This window comes from Odocoileus virginianus, chromosome 15, assembly GCF_023699985.2.
Source record: "Odocoileus virginianus isolate 20LAN1187 ecotype Illinois chromosome 15, Ovbor_1.2, whole genome shotgun sequence".
Lineage (NCBI taxonomy): Eukaryota > Metazoa > Chordata > Mammalia > Artiodactyla > Cervidae > Odocoileus > Odocoileus virginianus.
The window spans coordinates 23,272,708-23,299,821 of record NC_069688.1 but is presented as its reverse complement, the minus strand read 5'-3'; the positions used below and the strand labels follow the sequence as shown (position 1 = coordinate 23,299,821).

The 27,114-nt window shown below is 40.1% G+C and overlaps 1 protein-coding gene and 1 non-coding gene across 3 annotated transcripts in view; one reads left to right on the top strand and one right to left on the bottom strand.

The window, feature by feature from the left end:
• Positions 1–27,114, bottom strand: part of KCNB2 (potassium voltage-gated channel subfamily B member 2) — a 441,301-nt gene that overhangs the window by 305,329 nt on the left and 108,858 nt on the right. The window lies entirely within an intron of this gene.
• On the top strand, positions 789–860 carry TRNAW-CCA (transfer RNA tryptophan (anticodon CCA)). The gene has a single exon. It is a non-coding gene; the product is annotated as a tRNA-Trp (tRNA).

Below are 27,114 nucleotides of genomic sequence, written 5' to 3'. Positions count from 1 at the left end.
GGTTTTTCTAGTAGTCATGTATAGATGTGAGAGTTGGACTACAAAGAAAGCTGAGCACCGAAGAATTGATGCTTTTGAACTGTGGTGTTGGAGAAGATTCTTGAGAGTCCCTTGGACTGCAAGGAGTTCAAACCAGTCAATCCTAAAAGAAATCAGTCCTGAATATTCATTGGAAGGATTGATGCTGAAGCTGAAACTCTAATACTTTGGTTACCTGATGCGAAGAACTGACTTATTGGAAAAGTCCCTGATGCTGGGAAAGATGGAAGGCAGGAGAAGAAGGGGACAACAGAGGATGAAATGGTTGGATGGCATCACTGCTTGATGGACATGAGTTTGAGCAAGCTCCAGGAGTTGGTGATGGACAGGGAAGCCTAGGGTGCTGCAGTCCATGGGGTTGCAAAGAGTCAGACATGACTGAGTGACTGAACTGAACTGAACTGAACTGAGACAATTTAAACATTTTGAAGAGTATACTTCTGTCCTTGATGTTGGAAATGGGGCATTTGGCAGAAGCTTGCAAAGATCTTCAAGGAATCCTCTGAATGACCAGATCACCAAGAAACAATGGGCATCTAACAATGATATCCAGGCATGGGAATTTAGGTCCAGCATTCTGGGTGGACCAGATGCCCCAACGGAACCAGCACTCCAAGGGGAGAAGCCCTCCATGAGGTGGCTTCTATCCTGATGCAGCAAGTCCTCAATGAGACCAGAACTTCTCCTTCAGCTCCTTGTGCTGGCACTTGGTACCTTCTTTTGAGTCAACCTTTCAACCTCAATGGGCTTCCCTGGTGGCTCAGAGGTTAAAGCATCTGCCTCCAATGCGGGAGACCCGGGTTCGATCCCTGGGTTGGGAAGATCCCCTGGAGAAGGAAATGGTAACCCACTCCAGTATTCTTGCCTGGAGAATCCCATGGCTACAGTCCACGGGGTAGCAAAGAGTCAGACACGACTGAGCAACTTCACTTTCACTTTCAACCTCAATGGGAGCCATGGACAGGAGCACTGTTTCTCCATTTTGCGGCCCCATCAGTGGTCAGATGTTCCCCAGAATTCCCAGGAGGTAGTTGCTCAGAAAGGAATCCCCTTTTCTTCCTCTGTTCTTAGAAGTGAGGGCAAATTTCCCTAGGGATTGTCTAGGAATTTTCTCTCCAGAAAGGGACTTCCCTGGCTTGAAATATCCTCTATTGACATTAAGAAAAGTCACTGCACCAAGCCCTGGGTTTGGTCTTCCCTTCATACAACCTGAGAGCAGAAGTGAGCCGCCTTGAGTGGATCCCACGATAATAAGGTTCTTTCAGAAAGTCCAGAACCTTGGCAAGATACTTTTTCCCTTGGAGACTAAAATAATTTAATGTTTTTGCTATTGCTTGTAGTGCCATTCAATGATTATGGCTCAAATGGAAGCTTGATAAGATTTTAATTCTTAGAATAAAGTTGCATCACTGTAGATTATTGAAATGTGACTCTTGTAGGTTCACTACAGCTATGTAATTCCATCAATAAGTAGTATAATTACAGGATTTTTATTGCCGTTAATAAGTCCATTAAAATCATCCAAAAAACAAGACTTTATTTCTCTTAATATAACTTTGAATTTTTTTCTCTTTTGGTTTTATTGCTATTATATAATGATTACACAATAGTTCAAAAGGAAACTTGACAGGATTCCCTTTCTTAGTAGAATGTCTTACAGATATACATTAGATAAATAATGTGAATAATAATAAATGTGAATCTTATTAATAAACTTTTTTGATCTTATTTGATTTTTAGAGAGTCTGATATTTTCATTAAAACTACTTAATAAATCTCTCCTGCTGACACAGAGAATGTTTTTCTTCTAAAGTAATTTTGAACTTCCCCTCATTTAGTTTTACCACTGTAGTAATTATATAATTGCTCAACGAAAGTTAGACAGAATTCTTAGAATATTTTATAAATGTAGTTTAAAAGTGAAGTTCATGAGTAAATGCTTCATTTCTTTTTCTTTTAAATAATTTAAAGATAAAATTTCCAGTTGTTGCTGGTTAACAAGTTCTCTATAATATGAACTGTGATAAGAGCTTTATATAAACAATCTTGCAAATAGAGGCATTTGAAACTCCATTCTGTTTAACGGGCTGAATTTACTCAAATGACTACATTTAACTAAAAAAAATTTGCTTAAAAAGTCTTATTCATCTTTATATATTCATAGGAAGGACTGATGCTGAAGCTGAAGCTCCAATACTTTGGCCATCTGATGCAAAGAGCAGCTCATTGGAAAAGATTGTGATGCTGGCAAAGACTGATGGCATGAGGGGAAGGGGGCGACAGAGGATGAAATGGTTGGATGGCATCACTGACTCAATGGATATGAGTTTGAGCAAATGCCAGGAGATAGTGAAGGAAAGGGAAGCCTGGGATGTTGCAGCCCATGGGATTGCAAAGAGTCACCACTAAGTGACTGAACAACAACAACAAAATTCATCTTTAACATCTTATCTTTAGTGGTTTCCTTTCTGGGAATTTATTTTGGATCCTTTTCTGTAATTTCTTCCTGTAAACCCTCAAAGTACTTTGCACTTCTTTAACTGTATACTATCTTACTAAATGTTTGTCTAATTGATCACTAGCCCTATAGATTATACTTTAATTGGGTGTAGGGAGGGAATTGGAGAAGGAAATGGCAACCCACTCTAGTGTTCTTGCCTGGAGAATCCCAGGGACGGGGGAGCCTGGTGGGCTGCCGTCTATGGGATCACATAGAGTCGGACACCACTGAAGTGACTTAGCAGCAGCAGCAGGGAGGGAATACGTTTCAATTTATGTATTCGAGAAGGAAATGGTAACCCACTCCAATATTCTTGCCTGGAGAATCCCACGGACAGAGGAGGTTGGCAGGCTATAGTCCATGGGGTCACAAAGAGTCAGACACGACTAAGTGACTAACACACACACGTGTATTTTATACTGGTCCTTTGAACATAGGAGTAACAGAAGTGGTAAATAAGTGATTTATTAATTTGAATTAAAGTCACTTTAAGCAAATATGATAACATACAGAATAGTTTTCTAACACAATAAAATAGAGCTGATGCCAGTTATCACAGAGAGGATGGGGGTTCTATCCCACATGTGTGCTTCCAGAAATGGACCATCAACTTTTCTGTCTCCGGAAGTATGACTCCTCCCCTAGAGCATCCTCTGAACTTGAAGGTGAGCTGCTGGTCCTAAGTTGAAAACGCAGAGAGAAAGTAACCAGGTAATCAAGGAAATCTATGACCTCTACTGGAAAACAGCTTCCACAGTACATGTGCTCCTTCTTGCCCAGGGGAGAATTATTTACAAATACAAAAGACTGTCGGCTTCTACTCCTTAATATGAAACTTCCTGCTAATACAATGTGAAGGCTTTAAGCCATAATGTTTAGAAAAGGTCCAAATTGTGAAGCTCTAAGGTTCTCATTAGAATGGTAACTTGACAATATTGCACATTTTTCATATAATAAAACAATGCCAGAAAGTTTATCCAGATATCGAAAGACAATATATGTGTACAATTTGGATGAGTTAACATCATAATGAAAGCCTTCGCTTTTGCATTTCCTGCCTTTTGTGTGTCATTATTATTATTTATGATTTGAATGCTGGCAGCCAATTCAGCATTGCATAAGCCATACAGTAAGAAGAGCTTCCGCCTTGGGGCTTATTGAATGAACAGCCCAGGCAAAATATCTCATGTTAAAACTCTCCAGAGGTAGCTGACTCTCAAAGGTGCAAGGAGCTTTGTCATTAAGACACTTGTCCCTTTTCTTTATCCTTTTTGACCATTTAGCTTAATTTGTGCACCCCTTTGTTTGAAGAAGATCATTGAAACAATGCAAGAAGATGTTAATTTTCCTAAAAAGGAGTTGCCTGGTCTGGTGTTTCAATGTTGCACATTTGAAAGCAAATGGGTGAAGAAGTGAAAAAAAAAATGCCATGACTATGAGAATTAAATTAAAGCTCATGTCCCTCTGTACTTTGGCACATGCAGGAACTTATGTTTATAGTGTCCCGTCCTCCCGGACCTTCAGATCAAGTCTCTACCACTGAGAAGTCTTCCTTGATCTCTTATAAGTCACACCTATTGAAATTGTTTAATCTCCCACCTGACTCTGTACTCCCTGAGTGCAGGGAGAGTGTCTTATTGGACATGTGTCACCAGCATCTAGCACTGAGCGCTTGACAACTATGTATACATAAAAAACAAGAAAGGGCTGAGTCCTTTCTATACAGCCAATAAAGAAGATGTGGTACATATATACAGTAGAATATTACTCAACCACTAAAAGGAACAAAATAGGGTCATTTGTAGAGATGAGGATGGAACTAGAATCTGTCATATAGAATGAAGTAAGTCAGAAGGAGAAAAACAAATATTGCATATTGATGCATATATGTAGAATCTAGAAAAATGGTACAGATGGACCTATTTCCAAGTTGGAATATAAATGCAGACATAGAGAGCAGAACTGTGGACACAGGGGGGCAGGGGAAGAGGAGGACAAATTGGGAGGTTGGGATTAATACATATAAATGACTGTGTGTAAAATAGATAGCTAGGGAGAAGCTTGCATAGCACAGGAAGCCCAGTCCAAGGAACTGTGATGACCCAGGGGGATGGGATGGTGAGGGTGGTGGGAGGAAGGTCCAAGAGGGAGGGTATATATAAATATAAATATAAATATATATATATATGCATATAGCTAATTCACTTCATTACATAGCAGAAACTAACACAGCATTGTAAGGCAATTACATTCCAATTAAAAAATAAAGTGATATGACTAGCGAAATTTCTACCCTTCTATTCAAACTCTTAATCATGATTATGAATACTTTCTAACCCCTTAAGTAATCCTGCAAATCATTTAGACACTAGCCTAATGGTCCAAGGGCTTCCCTGATGGCTCAGTGGTAAAGAATCCACCTGCCAGTGCAGGAGATGTGAGTTCTATCCCTAGTCATGAAGATTCCCTGGAGGAGAAAATGGCAACCCACTCCAGTATTTTTGACTGAGAAATCCCAGGGACAGCAGAGCCTGTCAGGCTACAGTCCATGGGGTCTCAAAAGAGTCAGACAAGACTTAGCAGCTAAGTAACAACAACTATTGACTAAACGTATCAGGGTCAAACTCTGCTTATTGTTTGATTAACCTTCCTTCCAATAAACCAAACCTATTATGGGTTCATTATTTGGAGACCTGGGTTCGATCCCTGGGTTGGGAAGATCCTTTGGAGAAGGGAGTGGCAACCCACTCCAGTATTCTTTCCTGGAGAATCCCATGGACAGAGGAGCCTGGTAGGCTATAGTTCACAGGGTTGCCAAGAGTTGGACATGACCGAGTGACTAACACATACCTATTATTGGTTTAGAGGTACTCTATTTACTTCAGAAGCTTGTAATTTCCTAGGATATAGTTGTGTCTCTTCTTCACTCACTAATCCTGTCACATACCTTCAATCTTTTCTAATTCAATACTCAAGACTTTGCTTGATACTAGTTTCTTCACTGTATCCTTTGTTTTACTCCTGAAACTCCTATTATATAGACATTGAATTTCTCACCTTCTCCTCCCTAATTTTTATCTTTTCTGTCATAGTTTTCCCTGATTTACCTTTCTGTTCCAGGTTCAGGGATAATTTTTCAAGTTAGTATTATTATTCACTAATTGTTCTTTTTCATATCCATTCTGATGTTTACTGCCTTTTTATTGACTTTTTTAAAATTTATTTTTAATTGGAGGAAAACTGCTTTACAATGCTGTGTTAGTTTCTGCTGTACAACAACATAAATCAGCCATAATTATACCTATATCACCTCCCTCTTGAGCATCCCTCCCCTCCCCCCATCCCTCCCCTCCCTCCATTCCACCACTCATCACAGAGTGCCGGGCTGGGCTCTCTGTGTTATATAGCAACTTCTCACCATCTATCTATTTTGCACATGGTAGTGTATATATGTCTATGAACATTTCTTTATTAAAGCAAATGGCTGAAGAACCTGAAAATGTAGTTAATGATACAAAGACTCCAATTGTTAACCATTTCATGTACCCATGTACCTATTACCTTATCTTCCACCCTGTGGATGACCATTTGAGAGTTCATGAAAATATTTTAAATCACTTCAGTGTTTATATGGCACTTATTTTTATTTTGTATTGGGTTGTTGCTGTTCTTTAGTCTCTAAGTTATGTCCAACTCTTTGTGCCCCATGGACTGCAGCATGCCAGGCTTTCCTGCTCTTCACTGACTCCTGGAGTTTGCTCAAATTCATGTCCATTGAGTTGGTGATGCCATCTAACTATCTCATCCTCTGCTGCCCTCTTCTTCTTTAGCAGAATCCAATTATATTAATAAGTATTGATAACTTATCTCAATTTGTGTCTTGTAACTCTTCCAGAAGTTGTGGTTGGGTATCAGAAATACATAGTATTATTTATGTTCTGAGGTAGTTGATAACCTTTAAATTTTACACTAAAACATAAGATAACACTTATGATTTGGGCTGCCTAAGATATGCTTCATGATGGGTGAACATCCACAGAGACTGTTGGAAGTATGAAATGGCTCCAGAGAAGCATATGAATCTGTTGTCTTTTGGGAATGATGACATTTGCCCTGGAACAGAACCAAAGAGAAGTAATCTGGACTGAATGTTAGAGCCCAGTTACAATCCTGGCTTTGCCTCTCTGTCTGGGTGACTTCATTTTATCTGCCTATGAAATAGAGAGCATAATGCTGACCTAATTGGGTAATTATGAAAATTAAACAAGATGGCACGCCCTTCAAAGTAACCTGTGGTCTAAGAAGTACATTCTGTAATCTTGATAAAATTCCCCTTCCTCTTTTAACCACCCAAATTAACTTTTAGGAATGATTCTAAGTTAGAAACAAAAGAACCCAGATATCTTCTTCTTCGGACTGTCAATATTAAGTCCAAATTAAACTTCTCTGCTTGGAAATAACTCTTTAAAAGATAAATCGATGAATATATAGTATAAGCTGGACACATATGCCAGGTACATGTGGCTTTTTTTAGAGGGCCAGATAATACAGATTTTAGGTTTTGTGGGCCATACAGTCTCTGTAATGACTATTTATCTTTGCTGTTAGGTCATGAAAATGGTCACAGACAATATGGAAACATATAACTTTGACTGTGCTTCAATAAGACTATTTAAAGAAAAACCAACAGATGGCGGGCCAGATGTGGCTGGCAGAACAGAGTCTGTTGGCTCCTGTCCTAAGTAGTACTGAGATGAAGAAGACGACGTCTGTGACTTCATGGAACTTATATTCTAGTCAGGACAATAATGAATCAACAGATAAAAACACACCATAAAATGGCAGATGGGATTAAAGGGTCACAAATATGAAAAGCAGAACTAGAGAATCAATAGTAATGGTGGAGGAGGGAAAGGCTATTTAGATAGGGTAGTCAGGGAAAGTCTCTGAAAAATGACTAGGAAGAAATGGGTAAAGTGAAGGAGCAATACCATGTCTACATGTTGAAAAGAGATTCAAGGTAAAAAATGCAGATACAAAAGCTGTGATGTAGTAGAGCAGTTTGAATAGTGGCTCTCCAAAAGGTGGCTCAGTCGGTAAAGATTCAGTCTGCCAATGCAGGAGACCTGGGGTCAATCTCTGGGTCAGGAAGAACTCCTGGAGAAGGAAATGGCAACCTACTCCAGTATTCTTGCCTGGGAAATTCCATGGACAGAGGAGCCTGGCAGGTACAGTCTGTGGGGTCACAAAGAGTTGGACGCAACTGAGTGATGAAACCACCAAAAGATATGTCCACCAAGGACCTTGCAACATGACCTTACTTGGAATAAGGGTCTTTGCAGGTGAAAGTAACTAAGGAATCTTGAGATTACCCTGGGTTAAGGTGGACCATAAATCCAATGACAAAGCCTTAAAGAGAAGAAAAGGGGAAATATTCACAGAGAGAAAAGGGGAAAAGGTTATAAGAAACAGCAGTAGAGACTGGAGTTATGCAACTACATTCCAAGGGATGCCAGCATTCACCAGCAGCGAGGGGAACGGATTTCCCCTTCACTGGGGAAGGGAGAAATCAAGAAAGCACAACTCTGCTACATCTTGATTTCTCTGCATAACTGTGAGAGGACACATTTCTGTTATTTTAAGCCCCCTACTTCATAGAAATTTGTTAACACAGCCCCAGGAAACTAATACAGATGGAAATACTCTTGATATGTTCCAGGAATAGCAAAACCAGCATGGCTAGAGCCAAGACGGCAGAGAGAAAAGAGGTAATCAGGGTAGATATTCCCAGCTGGCGTTAGTGGTAAAGAACCTGCCTGCCAATGTAGGAGACATGAGATTCGGGTTCCATCTCTGGGCCAGGAAGATTCCCCCAGAGGAGGGTGTGGCAACCCACTCCAATATTCTTGCCTGAAGAATCCCATGGACAGAGGAGCCTGGTGGGCTACAGTCCAGTTCAGTTCAGTTCAGTTGATCAGTTGTGTCCAACTCTTTGCGACCCCATTGACTGCAGCATGCCAGGCTTCCCTGTCTATCACCAACTCCAGGAGCTTACTCAAATCCATGTCCATCGAGTCGGTTAATGCCATCCAACCATCTCACCCTCTGTCGTCCCCTTCTCCTCCCACCTTCAATCTTTCCCGGTATCAGGGTCTTTTCAAATGAGTCAGTTCTTTGCATCAGGTGGCCAAAGTATTGCAGTTTCAGCTTTAGCATCAGTCCTTCCAACGAATATTCAGGACTGATTTCCTTTAGGATGGACTGGTTGGATCTCCTTGCAGTCCAAGGGACTCTCAAGAGTCTTCTCCAACACCACAGTTCAAAAGCATCAATTCTTTGGCACTCAGCTTTCTTTATAGTCCAACTCTCAAATCCATACATGACTGCTGGAAAAAACCATAGCTTTGACTTAGACAGACCTTTGTTGGCAAAGTAGACTCTGCTTTTTAATATGCTGTCTAGGTTTGTCATAAGTTTTTTTCCAAGGAGCAAGCAGCTTTTAATTTCATGGCTGCAGTCACAATCTGCAATGATTTTGGAGCCCCAAAAAATAGTCTGTCACTGTTTCCATTGTTTCTCCATCTATTTGCCATGAAGTGATGGGACCGGATGCCATGATCTCAGTTTTCTGAATGTTGAGTTTTAAGCCAGCTTTTTCCTTTCCTCTTTCACTTGCATCAAGAGGCTCTTTAGTTCTTGGTTTCTGCCATAAGGGTGGTATCATCTGAATACCTGAAGTTATTGATATTTCTCCAAGAAAACTTGATTCTACCTTGTGCTTCATCCAACCCAGCATTTCTCATGATGTACTGTGCATATAAGTTAAAGAAGCAGGGTGACAATATGTAGCCTTGATGTACCCCTTTCCTGGTTTGGAACCAGTCTGTTGTTCCATGTCCAAATCTAACTGTTGCTTCCTGACCTGCGTACAAATTTCTCAGGAGACAGATCAAATGGTCTGGTATTCCCGTCTCTTGAAGAATTTTCCACAGTTTGTTGTGATCCACACAGTCAAAGGCTTTGGCCTTTGAAATAAAGCAGAAGTAGATGTTTTTCTGGAAGTCTCTTGCTTTTTCAATGATCCAACAGATGTTGGCAATTTGATCTTTGGTTCCTCTGCCTTTTCTAAATCCAGCTTGAGTATCTGGAAGTTCACAGTTCACATACTGTTGAAGCCTGGCTTGGAGAATTTTGAGCATTACTTTGCCAGCATGTGAGATGAGTGCAACTGTGCAGTATTTTGAGCATTCTTTGGCATTGCCTTTCTTTGGGATTGGAATGAAAACTGACCTTTTCCAGTCCTGTGGCCACTGCTGAGTTTTCCAAATTTGCTGGCATACTGAGTGCAGCACTTTAATAGCATCACCTAAGTCCATAGGGTTGCAAAGAGTTGGACATTACTGAAGCAACTTAGGTATGCAAGCACATTCAAAATATTTAATGACTGACCTGACAAGGGCATCCACCGATAAGAACAGACTCCAGTTAATAAGCCCTGCCAGTTCCAACTGACATTTTCAGGCTGAGAAGACTGGAGAAAAGGTTTGCAGTCTGTGGAAGGAAGTCTAAAGTTTATTTTGAGAGTGTGTGTGTGTGCATGTGCTCAGCCGTATCTCTTTGTGACGCCAGTGGACTATAGCCCGCCAGGCTCGTCTGTTCATGGGATTCTCCAGGCAAGAATACTGGAGTGGGTTGCCATTCCTACTTCAAGGGGTCTTCCTGGTCCAGAGATCAAACCCATGTCTCTTGCATCTCCTGCCTTAAATTGCAAGGTTCTGAGCAGGGGAGGGACATGATTTAAAGTCTGACTTTAAAAGGATCATTCTGGATGCTCTGTGAGGGACTTGCCTGGTGGCCCAGTGGTAAAGAATCCACCTTACAATGCAGGGGTTCAACGCTTATTCTGGAAACTAAGATCCCACATGCCATACGGCAGCTAGGCCCATGTGCCACAACCAGAGAAGCCCATGCATAGAACTGGAGAGCCCATGCACCACAAGGAAGGACCAGAACAGCCCCCAGAACAGCCCCTAAAACATGTTCTGAAAAAATGACTACAGCAGAAGGGCCAGAGATGAAGGGGGACAGACAGCTTTTGCTGTCCTGCCTGGTCATCAGAGTGTGACTGCCTGACTCAGGGCTGCCACACGAGATTCCGCAAGTTCTGCAGGGCACAGCCATTGGGTGTGCTGGGAATGGGTGCCATTCACCGTGTGAACATCATAAACTTCTATGTTTACTATAGTAGCTTTTCAGCAGACAGGGGAAGATGTTTCTTGTTTGGAGAAAAAAAGGTACAGAATAGCAATTTTGCAAAAGATGGCTGTGTCTTGAGAAAGGGATGCCTTTCAAAAATTTGCACGAAGGCTACTGATACTTGGTCCCTGGGGTAGTGGTGAGGAGGTACCGAGTACGTGCACAGTCACCGAGTCGCGCCCAGCTCTTTGTGACTCCTCTGGCCCACCAGGCTCCTCTGTCCATGGGATTCTTCAGGCAAGAATACTGGAGTGCGGTGCCATTTTCCTTCTCCAGAGGATCTTTTCAAGCCAGGGATAGAACCCCCGTGTCTCCTGTGTCTCCTGCTTTGCAGGTGGATTCTTTACTCAACGAGCCATTGGAGAAGCCCAAGAAGGTACCGAAAAAAGGTTAAAAAGCTGATTATGGAGGCAGAATTGGTGGAATTACTACCATTCAGAGTGAGAGACAGGAGAGTCAAGAATGTTTCATTACTTTTTTGATTTGAGTCACTGTGTGACATCATTTACTAAGATGGGGCAAGTGGAATAATACCCATCTGGTGTGTCTGTGTGGAGTAGTGATGGGTTCAAAGGTTGCATCTTTCCTATTGCCTTTGAGATACCTGTTCAACATCCAAGTAGAGAGTCTGAGTAGAAAGCTGCCTATACTAAATAGGGGTTACTTTCTAATCAACTCTTTTCTAGCATTAATGTATCTTAAACTAATGTAATAAATTGTCATTACATTTCCCCCTGTGTAAAGTTGATTGGATGGATCAGATGTGGATCCAACACCTAAATTAAAAATAAAAGTAATGTTCAAAAGGTGCTTGGAATTGAGTGTGATTATCCAGTAAAATTTATAGTGGATGAACCACATCTGGGCCTAGAGCCAAGTCACCGCTGTGCCTTTTATCACTGGCTTGTGTGGCTCAGGGCTGCCTTCATTGACTTTGGGCGTTAGAAAGTCTCTGTGGACATTAAAGTCAAGTAATCTTTAACAGTAGGGGTTTAATGAGTTGTTTTAGCATTGGATGGTAAGTTCTTCAAATTCATAATTCCACTTCACACTGCCTTTTTAATCCAACACCATCTTCACTGAAATGCAACGTTTGAAAGAATCTCCTAGAGAAAATTGCTTATTATTCCTCTGACCAAAGAGTCTCAGAAAATTTATTTACTTTGGAAATAATGACTTTAATCAACTGTAGGTCAAGCTGGATGTTAATAGAAAGAGGAACTTTTAAAAACAGTTATTTTTGTAAGGCTTGTAGAAAATGAAACATGCCACGTAATTGTATCATGGGTAAAATCTGAACCTGTTTCTACTGGAAGAAAAGCATTAGGTTCATGCTTTGCCTTTTCCTCATCCCCTAGACTCTCCTCAGCAAAGTTTTCTCAATGAATTCAAAGCCCAGGAAAACGCATTTTTCCAACACTTCCCACAGGCTTGTGACATGGTAATTCTAGGGTTTGGAAAGTTAATGTCAGTTTTGACACCAATGCTATCTTGAAGCTCCCAAATATATCAGTCTATTAAATAGGCTTTGGCTGCCATAGAGTAAATATAAAAGTGTCTCTGGGGAGATTGAGTCATTTTTACTGGTGGAGGTGGGGTGGATCTCTACATCTATATCTTTATTTTTATGTTTTCATCAAAGCTTAGAGACACTGACAGGTAAATTCTTTATAGAAAGTATGATAAATGCTGGCTTTCCCCTTAAAACTAAGCAACAAAAAATACCCTATAAATCCTGAAACCTTTTTTTCTCGAGCAGACTGTCACAGATACACCCACTCATCAGTGAGTTGACTAAGTTGGTGACAAGATCTTGGGATGCAGGATGCCGAGGTGGCATCAAGGGACCTGGCTGGTGGTGATCCGGGCCTCTATGAAGATTGTCAACATGAGTTTGAGCAAGTTCTGTAATCTCCTGAACCTTGGTTTCCTCATCAGCAAAATGGAGACTGTTGTAAAGATTAAATGAGAAAATGCACTTGAAAGTGCATTAACTCAAAGACAGAACTCTTTCCTGCCTCTTTTTGTTCTAAGTAAGAGTAAGTGAGCAGGAGTAGAACTATTAATATTAGAAAAAGGCAGCCACTAAGTGGGAGCTAGAGGATAGAGCTGAGGCATCCAGCAGATTGAAGTCTTAGGTCTGGATTTTTAAAAAGTGTCAAAGGTAGCCATGAAACCTGGAATTATCAGTTGAATGGACTTCTGAAAACAAAAGCAAGCTATATACAACAGTGATTTAAAGGCAGAGGAAATAAAATAGCTACAAGATATCAACTATCTCCTGCCCCATGAAAAATACATTTTATTTAAGGAATTAAACGCATATGTGACTACTTTGGGCTTCCCAGGAGGCACCAGTGGTAAAGAATCCACCTGCCAATGCAGGAGATGTAAGAGATGTGGGTTCGATCTCTGGGTTGGGAAGACCCCCCTGAAGAAGGAAATGGCAACCCACTCCAGCATTTTAGTGTAAAGATTTCTAGGTGTAGTTTTTCCTTTTCATGGATCTTTACTAATTTATGATCCACAGCAACAAGAAGTGAGTTGGAACCCTGGACCACTCTTATCTAGTCCCTGATTCCAGATTCACTGCCTCCTCATTGCCAACTGGCCAAGAACCGACTCACCACCATGGGAAGAACCACCTGTTTAGTGACATGCAGGTGTCATTCCTTCGGTTGCAATGGGATGATCTGGCTCCACTAGAGTCATTCCAGGTGGCTCTCTGATCACTTGATTTGATGTCATATTTGGAGCAGTGCAGAATCCATGCAAGGAGGAAAAGATCACTGTGCTGAGTGGTCTGCTGAGATTCTAATGGGATCCACTCCATGGCAGAGGCCTGGGGAGATTTTTCCCAGCAGGCTGCTGCATGTCTTGTTTGACTCCACATTTCCATCACTAAACATATTCCCATACATTTTGAGTATAATGAAGTCTACTCTTATTAATGATTAATGGGAAATACCACTTTTAAATGGCCCATGTCTCATCTTCCAATTTCCCTCCTGCAAAGCAAAGGATATCAAATTCTGTAAGTGAACAGAGGTGGTGTTCCCATATCTTTTGCAGAAATGTTTAGAATGAGATAAGCAACAGACTGTCAGTGATAAATCACTCAAAAATAGAAATTCATACCCATAAATTCAGCACAGTATAGTACTAGAAACTGTGAATGAGAAGATGACAAAATAAGCACAATTTATCCCATTTTGTAAAATATAGAGGAATAGTAAAAAGCATATTCTTAGGCTATCAGATATGATGAAAATCTGTTCTTTTAAAAGTGAACCCCCCCAAAAAGCTTTCACAGAACATCACAGCAGACATAGTTTTGTATTACGCACATTTCTGTAAAGACAAGAAAAGTATGCAGTACAAAATAATCCAAATTTTAAACACCTTGTACAATGTAAAGTTTCATAGGAGAGACAATGCCAAATCAAATTAGTAGCAAACATATTTCTTATGAAGTGAATGCTTGTTATATAATATTTTCTGTTGGTTCTTAGATATTACTACTTGGTCTGATAAATAATGCAGTCTTCTATCTGCTTATAAAAGCTCTTTAGACAGGTGTCACTTCTGAATCAGCAATTTCTCGTTCCTTTTCTGATATGCATTATTTCACAAAGATTTCTCAAGATAGACTAAAAAAATCTTATGTCCTACTTAACAAGGAGAATTCTGGCTTGTGAACTAAAAGTAGATGGAAACTGAATATATTAAGGAACACCCATTCATTAACATTTTACTCCAACTATAATCTTCTATTATCTGAAAAAATATATATATATATAAAACACACACAGTTCAGCAGGAATCTATTGAAATTTCTAATGCATCTGATGCAAAAGTACTATTGTGCAGTTTAAAAGCTAAATCTTTTTACTTTAATCCTAAAGTAAACCACTGATATCTTCTGAAAACAAGCAACTGTCAGCAAGGTGTTTATCAAAGGACAGGTCAAATCTCACTATTGATTCTCGTAGCTTATGTGACACAGAAGGACTAAAGCAGGGCTTAAAATCAATCTTTCTGTTGCTCTCTCTGAATCAGATACCATATTCTTTTCTATGGAGACATAATATCTTTGGTACAGAGACCTAGCATTGTGAGAACTGAGAAGTACAGAAACCCTTGGGCAGAAGGTACTGTGAACTACAGAAACCTTTGGACACGGACACTCCATGCAAACTCCTGCCCTGAGACACTTGACCAAGCTTGAGTAGGGCTTCTCCCAGCCCAAGGTGGCATCCCTGGATGACTCAGACCCCTTGTGATTCCCTGCCTTGAAAAGCTCAAGGCTGTCAAAAGGATTGACTGTTTCTTCTAGCAACAACCCGCAACTAAGACCCTGACCTCCTTTTTTCACAGTACTTATTAAAAAGGACTTAAAATTGTGAATCTTTCCTCTGTTTCTTTGAGATGCAGATGTACCTTCTACAAATCAAGAGCATCTTTCTCTCCATGACCTGGATTCCTTTGAAATGTAATCCTTAGGAAGTTTGGGAGAAGTAGGAGAATAGAATTTTATCTTTCTTTTTTAAAATTTATTTATTTGGCTGCACCGTATCTTAATTGCAGCATGTAGGATCTTTAGCTGCAGCATGTGGGATCTTTAGCTGCAGCATGTGGAATCTAGTTCCCTGACCGGGGATTGAACTTGGGTCCCCTGCATTGGGAGTGCAGAGTCTTAGCCACTGGACCATCAGAGAAGTCCCTAGGAGGACAGAATCCTAATTCTGACTGTCCTGGAGCTTTTCGCTTCATTTTCCCTTTAAAATGCCATTATCTTTGCATTTCCCAATTCTGAAAGCAGCCGGCAGTTAGTGAATAAAATCTGTTTTTGTCACTGTAACTCATGTCCAGCTTTATCTGACAGCACCAAGCCCTTGCTTTTTCATTGAAATATATAATTTCATTGAAATGTCATTGAAGATATCTTTGGGTAAGGATCTAAAGAACTGTAAAGAATGTGTGCTTTTTTAAAGCAAAGTGAAGACTAGTGTGTTTGTTGATATTGAATTGATTTTTAAATGTCTCTTAATTTCCTTGGTACTGAAAAAGTCATAACTTGATGAGGGCGATTTTTTAAAAAGAGGGAAAGTAGAATTACCAATGACCCAAACAGTTAAGAATCCAAATAGGAGGAATTCATCCAGAAATGGCAACACAGCCAGTAAAAGGAAGGCAGTTTCCTCATGTTCTCCATCAGTAGACAGTGCTGGGCTGGGAGGCAGAGTTGGCGTTTGTAAGAGTTTGCTTTGCCACTATAGGTTTTTATTTTAAGACATGGGAGATTCTCTTCATGCTGCCAGTCCCTCGTGTATCCTGCCAACCCCCTTGCTGCAAAGAAGCACAAGGCAAGTGTGTTTACAGAGATGCAGGGCAGGTAGGGGAATTCTGGGATCCATTTTTAGTTCTTCCCTGTATTTACTGAGTGATCTTAAGGTTACTCAACCTCCTTTTGTTTTGGAATTTCAGCCAAGAAAACAGAATCATTATATCTTTTCTTAGAAGATTTCAAATGCTTTCTTATAAAAATGTATTATTATTTTGTGCCTCTGTGATCTTTCTCAGAATTGAAGACTCTCTATCAGGAATTGTTGAGAGCTGTGGTAAATGGAAGAAGATGCCATTGTCCTCAACTCTTGGACTAATTTTAAAAAGTTAGGAAAAGTATATCCCCCAAACCATACATTATTAAATGGGTCCTTGGGCTTCCCTAGGACTCTAGACTCCCTAGGGCTCTGTTAGTAAAGAATCTGCTTGCAATGCAAGAGATTCAGGTTCAATCCCTGGGTCGGGAAGATGCCCTGGAGAAGGGAATGGCAATACACTCCAGTACTCTTGCCTGTAGAATCCCATGGACAGAGGAGCTGGGAAGGCTACAGTCCATGGGATCGCAAAGAGTTGGACATGACCATCTGACTAACTTTTTCTTCTTCTTTCTTTCTTTGGCCCCTTCCTTAAATTCTCCCCCTCTGTCTGTGATTTTGTCAGAACTTGGAGAACCACAACTCTCAAGTTATAGGGAAATCATGTCAGAATGACTTTTAAAAAAAATTGTGGTGAAATATACATCACATAAAGTTTATCACTTTCACCATTTTTTTAGTATACAATTCAGTGGCATTAAGTACATTCACACTCTGGTACAACCATCACCATCTATCCATCTCTAGAATGCTATCATTGTCCCAGTCTGAAACTCCATTCCCATTCAACCCTAACTCCCATTTCCTTCTTCTGCCAGCCCTTGGTAATTTAAGGGAGCAAAATTTGCAACCCCAAAATGTGTCTCTTTGTAAGGAGGATTCATTTAGGTTGAATATTTTTAAGAAAAAGGAGACTCAGAGTTTTGCTTATTACCTCCCAGGCTTCCCTGGGGGCTCAGATGGTAAAGAACCTTCCTGCAATGGAGGAGACCCAGGTTTGATCCCTGGGTCAGGAAGATCCCCTGGAGAAGGGAATGGCTACCCACTCCTGTATTCTTGCCTGGAGAATTCCATGGACAGAGGAGCCTGGCAGTCCATGAGGTCTCAAAGAGTTGGACGCAACTGAGCGAATAATACTTTGACTTTCACTTCCACTCCTTAACTGCCTAAAAGAATTTAGATGAACAGCCTATTTCCAGAATAGGGCTATCACAGAGATATCTACAAAGAATCTGTGCTTTACCCCCACCATAGGGTCTAGAGATCAAAGTCCTCTTTGTGTCCCACTGTCTCTGCTTGGTCCAGCAAACGTTTGTTTACCAAAAATTTGCTTTTCTATCTCAACTCTCTTCCTCCCCTGTGAACTCCCAAGCCCCGACCCCCAAACATGCTCCTTTGTCTTTAGTTGAAGATGGTATTTAAGGTTAGGGTTTCATTCATTCTGGGGAGTTACTCAGTTTCCTGGGTTTCTCCCAGGTATACATGACATTAAACTTCTATTTGATTTTCTTCTGTTAATCTGTCTCATAGTGATTCAATTCTTAGACTGGCCAGAATAACCTAGAAGAGTAGAAGGCAATTTTTTCCTCCCCAACAGTATCCATCATTCTACTTTTTGTTTTTATGAATTTGCCTACTCAAGGTACCCCATCTGAATGGAATGGATTCATATGATATTCATCCTTTTGTTGTGTGGCTTATTTCTCACTTAGCATAATGTCCTCAAGGTTCATCTATGTTGTAGCATGTGTCAAAATTTCTTCCTTTTAAGACTGAATACAAAATTACTTTTTTTTTAAAGGCAGAAGTTTAAGATTATTAATGACAGGTTTTATTACAACTGCTCTCAAGTATGAAAAATAAAGGGTGACTAACTAAAATTTAGACATCATTTCTTTTTTTTTCATTTATTTTTATTAGTTGGAGGCTAATTACTTTACAATATTGTAGTGGTTTTTGTCATACATTGACATGAATTAGCCATGGAGTTACATGTATTCCCCATCCCGATCCCCCCTCCCACCTCCCTCTCTACCCGATCCCTCTGGGTCTTCCTAGTGCACCAGCCCTGAGCACTTGTCTCATGCATCCAACCTGGGCTGGTGACCTGTTTCACCCTAGATAATATACATGTTTCGATGCTGTTCTCTTGAAACATCCTACCCTCACCTTCTCCCACAGAGTCCAAAAGTCTGTTCTGTACATCTGTGTCTCTTTTTCTGTTTTGCATATAGGGTTATCGTTACCATCTTTCTAAATTCCATATATATGTGTTAGTATACTGTAATGATCTTTATCTGGCTTACTTCACTCCATATAATGGGCTCCAGTTTCATCCATCTCATTAGAACTGATTCAAATGAATTCTTTTTAATGGCTGAGTAATATTCCATGGTGTATATGTACCACAGCTTCCTCATCCATTCGTCTGCTGATGGGTATCTAGGTTGTTTCCATGTCCTGGCTATTATAAACAGTGCTGCAATGAACATTGGGGTGCATGTGTCTCTTTCAGATCTGGTTTCCTTGGTGTGTATGCCCAAAAGTGGGATTGCTGGGTCATATGGCAGTTCTATTTCCAGTTTTTTAAGGAATCTCCACACTGTTTTCCATAGTGGCTGTACTAGTTTGCATTCCCACCAACAGTGTAAGAGGGTTCCCTTTTCTCCACACCCTCTCCAGCATTTATTGCTTGTAGACTTTTGGATAGCAGCCACCCTGACTGGCGTGTAATGGTACCTCATTGTGGTTTTGATTTGCATTTCTCTGATAATGAGTGATGTTGAGCATCTTTTCATGTGTTTTTTTAGCCATCGGTATGTCTTCTTTGGAGAAATGTCTGTTTAGTTCTTTGGCCCATTTTTTGATTGGTAGACATCACTTCTTGTTGGCACATTCACTGGATGTGCCAAAGGGTGGGAATCTTGCCTGAATCTGAATCATCTGATTAGATGGAGTTCACTGGAGAAGGAGTAACAGATAAAAGAAGATAAGAGCACCAACTGGAGAAGTCGAAAATTGCTTTTTGACTTAATTTTGGGGAAGTATAAATGTATACTTTGTAACAGACTGGTTCCAAACAGGGAAAGGAGTACACCAAGGTCATATATTGTCACCCTGCTTATTAAACTTATATGCAGAATATATCATGCGAAATGCCAGGTTGGATGAACTCCAAGGTGGAATCAAGATTGCTGGGAGAAATATCAATAACCTCAGATATGCAGATAATATCACCCTTATGGCAGAAAGAGAAGAAGAACTAAAGAGCCTCTTGATGAAAGTGAAACAGGAAAGTGAAAAAGTTGGCTTAAAACTCAACATTCAGAAAACTAAGATCATGGCATCTGGTTTTCAGTTTCTTGAAAGAATTCAGTTCTGAGGGATTATCACTGTATTTCCCCATAAGAAATAAGGACTTGAGGAAAAATATTTATATCTTAACTAGATTTCTTGCAATATATGAATTATAAAACATTAAGCACTAAATATCAACCAAAAATGAAAACACATTCAAATAGCAATATTAATGTATATATATTATAATGTATATATTATGTATATGCATATTATTATGTATATATATTATTATATCTTCCTAATCCAGGGATTGAAGTTGGGTCTCCTGCATTGCAGGTGGATTCTTTACCAGCTGAGTTACCAGGGAAGTGTTTATAATAAATTAAACATATATATTTGAATATACAGTGCTACTTGAATATACAAATATTTCTGATATATCTGTATCAGATTATGCTAAATTTATATATACCTAGAAAAATATATATCTAGAAAATTGATTCACACCTCAAAAACACTCCCGAACTCAACCTAGTAGATCTTTTATCTATTTGAAAATTAAGGTGAAAAATGCTGCTGTTAATTTTAATGAAAAAGCTAAAGAAGAGAAAAAGATAACAATAATTGACATTCCAGTGGCTGGTGGCCTAATGTACCAATTTGTAGTCTGTGAGACAGGACATGTATTGAATACCAGTGACAAGTTGGAAAGACCTATCGATGCTCTGTCATCTACTTACCAAGATGATGATTGTTGATGGATCAGTATTTAAAATTGATAAAGGCAGGAAACTGATATTTCCATTTGGAGATTTATCTTCAAGTAGGTGTGGTTCAATTCATGAGTGTTTAAAGCTGGCAAGTGGAAGCATCAGAATATAATCTGCTTCCATTTAGAGATCACCAGGCAGTTTAGCTGCTAGAATGTAGAGCAATCCTGAGTCCCATCTGAAGCTCCAGCTGAGCAGGCCACCCATAAGTTACCCTAAAATAGGAGCCCATAAGTTTTGATATCACTAACAGCCAAGCCAAGTGAATCACAGTGAACTACATATAATACTTTCTCTGGGGATGCCTTCAGCAGTAGAGGAAGATGGCAGCTTTGTTACTAGGCTTTGCTAAGATAGAACAGATGTTGTGAGATATATATATATATATATAAAACCATGCATGTGATAGCAGAAAATGCACTACTGCCGTCTCGCAGTTGCTGCTATGAAGAGTCCAGGAGCAGCTTGAAGCTCCTTCAAGTGGGACATATTTCAACCACGGGACATACAATCTATGAGAAGGCTTCTGTAAAGTGGCATGGGGCAGAGATCTGGAATATATACTCAGTATATGCATGTATGCTCAGTTGCTAGTCATGTCAGACCCTTTGCGACCCTATGGACTGTAGCCTGCCAGGCTCCTCGGTCCATGGGATTCTCCAGGGAAGAATACTGGAGTGGGATGCCATGCACTCCTCCAGGGGATCTTCCCGACCCAGGGATCAAACCCAGGTCTCCTATATTACAGGAGGACTCTTTACTGCTGAGCCACTGGGGAAGTTCCATGTATTCAGTAAATGAAATGCCAAGTGTTAGGGATGAATCCCTGCCTCCATGAGACGTGGTTCCTGTGTAGGAGATGGGCCCTAAGATTCTGCATCATTGCACACACTAGACTCAATCAATATAGGTGTGGTACTGATTAGGCGCCGTGAATCTCAACATGATGCTGTGACTAATTATATTTCAGAGACCACAAATATAATTTTTCTAATTTCTTTTTAAAAAAATTTTTCTAATTTCTAATAAAATGAGTCTGTAGGAAACCCTGGCACCATCAACTTTTCTTTTTTAATGTGTTTTTATTTATTTATTATTATTTTAAAAAGTATTTATTTTGGCTGCACTGGTATTCACTGCAGCACAAACTCAGTCGTTGCGGCACATGAGCTTAGTTGTGGCTTCTGGGATCTTAGTTTCCTGACCAGGGATTGAACCCTGACCCCCTGCATTGGGAGTACAGAGTCTTAGCAGAGTCCCAAGTCTTCCCTTGGGACCATCAGGGAAATCCCACCATCTGCTTTTTTCCACTGCAATCTAGGGCATTCCAGTCTCAATCCCTTTGGCTTGCCTAATAGGGGCACCAACAAGACTGTTCCTGAGCTTGGGGTCAGCTGACCTGGATTTGAGTCTTGACTTTCACTTCCTTTGGTCAAGCCATTTAACTCCTTAAGATATCAGTCTTTTTATTTGTAAAGCAAGACCTGATGAGATAATGTAAATCGACAGTTTAGGGAGAGGGTACCTGGAATGTAGAAAATTCTCAACAATCTTGATTGAATTGTGGGCCAAGACAGCTAGAGATCCAAACAAATGCTTGGCACATATTTAAATGGCATTTAATAGATGGCAATTACTATCTACTTTATATCCAGAGTACTGTGAGTAAGATTCTACTCAAAGGCTACATTTATGTTCTGTAGACAAATGTGTGCAGTTTCTAATATGACAGATCCAATTTGGCAAAGCTTGTTCTAATGCTGTAGAAGCAATGACATCATTACGTTTGGGGTTTGGTATGTGGCATCACCATATTACATTGCAAGATGAATAAAATTTTCATCCCTTGTTTCTTTCCCTTGTGTTGAAAAGACTTCAACCTGTCCCATCAAGACTGGCCGAACTGTGACTAAATGGTGTAGGACAGAAATTGGGTAAGTAACCAGTTGATATTATCAAGCAGTATAATTCACAGCAAAACAAAATAAAACCAACCAACCAACAACAACAACAAAAAACCAGAACAAAGCAAAGAGATATTTGTTCTGCTCAGAGCAAAGAGAAATTTTTCCATCAGGTGTAGTTTCCTTTGCTCATCCAGAAGTCCACTCGTCTTCAAAAATCAGTACCCTATAGGAAGTGTCTAGCGCCTTTACACTTTCCCATTAGGGGTTCACGGCATTAAAGAGTATTTTCCAGAAGAGAAAAATCTAGCAGCGATCAAAAGTGACACAAATTCAGAAGGAAAAGATGAGTAAGCCTCAAAACCGTGCACTGTATTCTCATCAAAAGGCAGACCAACACATCTTAGAGTGAATGGTCATGTTCAATTCCAGATAGTGTTCATCTGAAGAGAAGGGGGGTGTGGGATTTTAAAAAACCAGGATCTAATATGGTTGGCATAGTTACAGTACTCATGGATAATTAAAGTTCTGGTATGAATTATTATTTTAAGGGCATGGAAACATTTGGTTCATGTACAGCGCAAAATCCACTTTCAAAGAACATAACATTTTACACACAAATTTAGATGGCTGATCAATATGTTATCATTATTTATTCACTGCACACACATTGCAATGAATGAAGGGCCATTCTTTCCCCAGATGTTCAACCAATATAAACTACTGAGCCTATAATGGTTAATTCCTTTGGGTATTCCCAATTCAGCCAATCTCAAAATGCTGGGAACATGAGGGAAAAGTTTGTATTTAAACTTATTTTCTGCATATTTTTGCAGGGTTGTTGTTTTCTCTGACTATGGTTGGTCTACTTACACGTTTTCTTGATAGGCCTCTGCTCAGAGCAAAGAGAAGTTTTTCCATCAGATGTAGTTTCCTTTACTCACACAGAAGTCCACTCATCTTCAAAACTCAGTTCCATAGAGGAAGTGTCTAGTGTCTTTATATTTTCCCATTAGGGATTCATGGCATTAAAGGGTATTTTCCAGAAGGGTTAAACCTAGCAATGATCAAAAGTGATACAAATTCAGAAGGAAAAGATGAGTAAGGCTCAAAAACGTGCACTGTATTCTCATCAAAAGGCAGACCAATACATCTTAGCAGAGAGAATGGCCATGCTCCACAATGCAGAGGAAGGGATCTTCCTCCCATGGAAGATGTGAGTCATACAAGCAGGTGGACAGAAAAAAACCTCAGGATAAATACTAAATGGTATTAGTCTAGATTAGGGAGATTCAGGGATTGATAACTAGTAGTCACATATGGATGTGAGAGCTGGACCATACAGAAGACTGAGTGCCAAAAAATTGGTGCTTTCAAACTGTGGTGTTGGAGAAGACTCTTTAGAGTCCCTTGGATAGCGTGAAGATCAAACCAATCAATCCTAAAGGAAATCAACCTTAATACTCATTGGAAGGACTGATGCTGAAGCTGAAGCTCCAATACTTTGGCCACCTCATGGGAACAGCTGACTCGTTGGAAAAGACCCTGATGCTGGGCAAGATTGAGGGCAGGAGGAGAAGGGGACGACAGAGGATGAAATGGTTGGATGGCATCACTGACTCAATGGATATGAACCGGGAGATGGTGAGGGACAGAGAGGCCTGGTGTGCTGCAGTCCAAGGGGTAACAAAGTCAGACAGGATTCGGCGACGGAACAAACAAACAAACACGGGGTCTAAAGTGTGCCATGTTGTCACTTTTATCCTTGGATGACAAGGAAGTTACTTGTTTCACACCTTAAATTATGTTCTAGGGGTTTCTAGCCCATCACATTCCTCCCCAATCAAACAGAAGATGCTCCATAAAGATTCTGTCCTTCCTTTTATCCTTACTGCCATCCTTCCCTTCTTTACTTCCAAAACTGAAGGTTCAAGATGTTCCGTTTACTGGCTCCGAGTGGAAAGGGTACCTGTATGGTACAGGAAACACAATGAAAGCATGATCTTGAACCAGAAGACAGAACAGCCTCTTCAAAGATGGCATATAGGGAAAGGAAAATAAAGTTCTGATAGGTTAGTTGAAATTTCGTTTCCTTTTCTTGGCAGGCTCAAAAGCCGTCTATCGGAAAGACAAAATAGCTATTTCTTGACAAGGCTGAAAGCTTTAAAATGTGCCTTTTTTCCCCTTCTGGTTTTAAGTTCTCTACATTCAGGCTTATTTCACATCATATTTTTTCAACAAAGTACTCCAAAATATGTCTCAACTCTATTGGCAAAAGTACTACACAAACCAATGAAAAAAAAAAATGTTCTTGTGCAGAAAGGCTCTGAAGATTGCAGGATCAGGAGCAGGCTCTTATACTTTTATTTTGCTATTTTGATATCTGATTTCACAAGACAAGTGCTGCCAAGTTCTCAAAACTGGTTAAGAAAATCCCTCTGCTACTTAGGTAGGCTTTCAGGTGATGACAGATATTGTTGCGAGTCCCTCCCTGACACCCTCTGGACAGGTAAAAGATGCAGTGGACCTCAAAGCCCCCAGGTATTAGGAACCAGGTCATACAAGCTATTGTAGGTTTTTTTCTCGTGTGTATCAATGCCATTTCCCTTTACTAGACTAGAAGTTCTCTGAGTCATTGCCCGCCCCACTGTTTCCTTTTCAATGATGGGCTGTACCATCCAGAATAGTGTTGTTTACTAGAGATAGAAAGAGTCTTATATGTAATTTTAAGTTTTCTAATAGTCACACGCTTTTAAAAACTTTTTACTTTGTACTGAGGTATAACCTATTAACAATGCTGTGATAGGTTCAGTGAACAGTGAAGGGACTCAGTCATACACATACATGGATCCATTCTCTCACAAACTCCCCTCTCCTCCAGGCTTCCACATGACATTGAGCAGAGGTCCATGTGCTGTACTGTAGGTCCTTGTTGGTTATCCACCTAAAGTATACCAGTGTGTACACGTCTGTCCCAAACTCCCTAATTATCTCTCCCCTACAACTGATTATAAGTCATTCTCTAAATCTGTGAATCTCTTTCTGTTTTGTCAGTTTACTTAGATCTTTTTGTTAGATTCCACATACTTTTAAAGGTATAAGGAAATAAGTGGAATTAGTTATAATAATACATTTCATTCAAAAATATATCCAAAATGTCATCAGTTCAATATATAATTTAATATAAATTAATGAAATTACATTTTCCTTTTTTTTACATAAATTTTCTAAAATCTGGATTTTACAATTATAGTGCATCTTACTTCAGACTAGTCACCTTTCAGGCGTTCTATAGCCACATGTATCCAGAGGCTATGACACTTGATAGTACAGAGCACTCTTCCTTTTTACTTACTTAACTAAATCCTACTCAATTAGACTTCAATAATCATTCAAATCCTAGGTTTTAATGCAGTCCTGTGTTCACAGTATATGATGAATAAGTAGTTGACAATTCAGTGAGTAAGTATTTCTGGCTTATGGATGCATATGTCATAGCTTCACATGAAATATTTGGCGTTATATTTAGGACTTAGCACCAGTTCAGCTCTTCACTTGTTCCAGGTACTGCATTAAGTGTTTTTACAACACTTTTTATTAACCTTCATGATTTATTTTATGATTTTTAAAAATTTCATTATTTTATTATTATTCTATTAACTTTCATGACTAGCTTGTGAGGCTGACTGTGCTCATTTTACAGATGCGGAAATTGAGTCATAGTTACACAGCTTGCCCAGAGTCCTCCTGTTAGTGAGAAGCAGTGTCAAGACTCAAGACCGAGCAGATCACCAAGTTCCAGTGCACACCCGCCGTCACTCTCTTGGTATACAGATGGCTCACGGAGAGCCCCAGATACTCAATTTCACTGGTTTCTAATTTTACATGGTATAGAAACAAAGGTTAAACTGACTCGATGCGGGCTTCCCTGGTGGCTCAATGATATAGAATCCGCTTGCCAATGCTGGAGACAGAGGTTTGATCCCTGACCTAGGAAGATCCCACACGCTGCAGAGCAACTAAGCTGGTGCACCACAACAATTAAGCCTGTGCTTTAAGCCCAGGAGCCACAATTACTGAGCCCACGTGCTGCAGCCATGAAGCCTGGACGCCCAAGAGCCCACGCTCTGCAGTGACAGAATCCACCATCGAGAAGCCCATGCACTGCGACTAGAGAGTAGCCTCCACTCTCTGTAATTAGAGAAAAGCCTGCACAGCAGTGAAGACCCAGCCCAGTAGAAAATGTATAAATAAAATAAAATAAGTACTGGGAGCATTTGGGCTTCCCAGGTGGTGCTAACGGTAAAGAACGCGCCTGCCAATGCAGAAGACTTAAGAGACATGGGTTCGATCCCTGTGTCAGGAAGATCTCCTGGAGAAGGAATTGGCAACCCACTCCAGTATTCTTGCCTGGAGAACCCCATGGACAGAGAAGCCTGGTGGGCTACAGTCCATGGGGTCGCAGAGGGTCAGACACAACTGAAGCAACTCAGCACCAGCACTGGAAACATTAGCAATGAGAATAACTAAACCAGGAGACAAGACATAGCCCAGGACATCTAGAAAGTCCATTTCTTTTCCTGACATAAACAGATATAATCCACATCTCTTGAGTAGACAGTTAAGAATTAAATACGTGGGCTTGATTGAACCCACCTGGGTAGTAAACAGAAAAATGAGTACATTGGAAGGTGTTCTAGAAATGGGGCTTTATGTGATGTGAAAAAATGTATGCATCTTCCAGTAGGGAGCAATTAAGTCTATTATCACCAGCAGAACCATTACAATCAAAATAATCATCCCCAAATTAAACCATATGATGGGATGTTGATGCCTCAAAATTTTAGTTAAATAAGAAAATGTTAGATTGTAAAGGGAGAATTCAGGCAAGCTCATGAATGGCA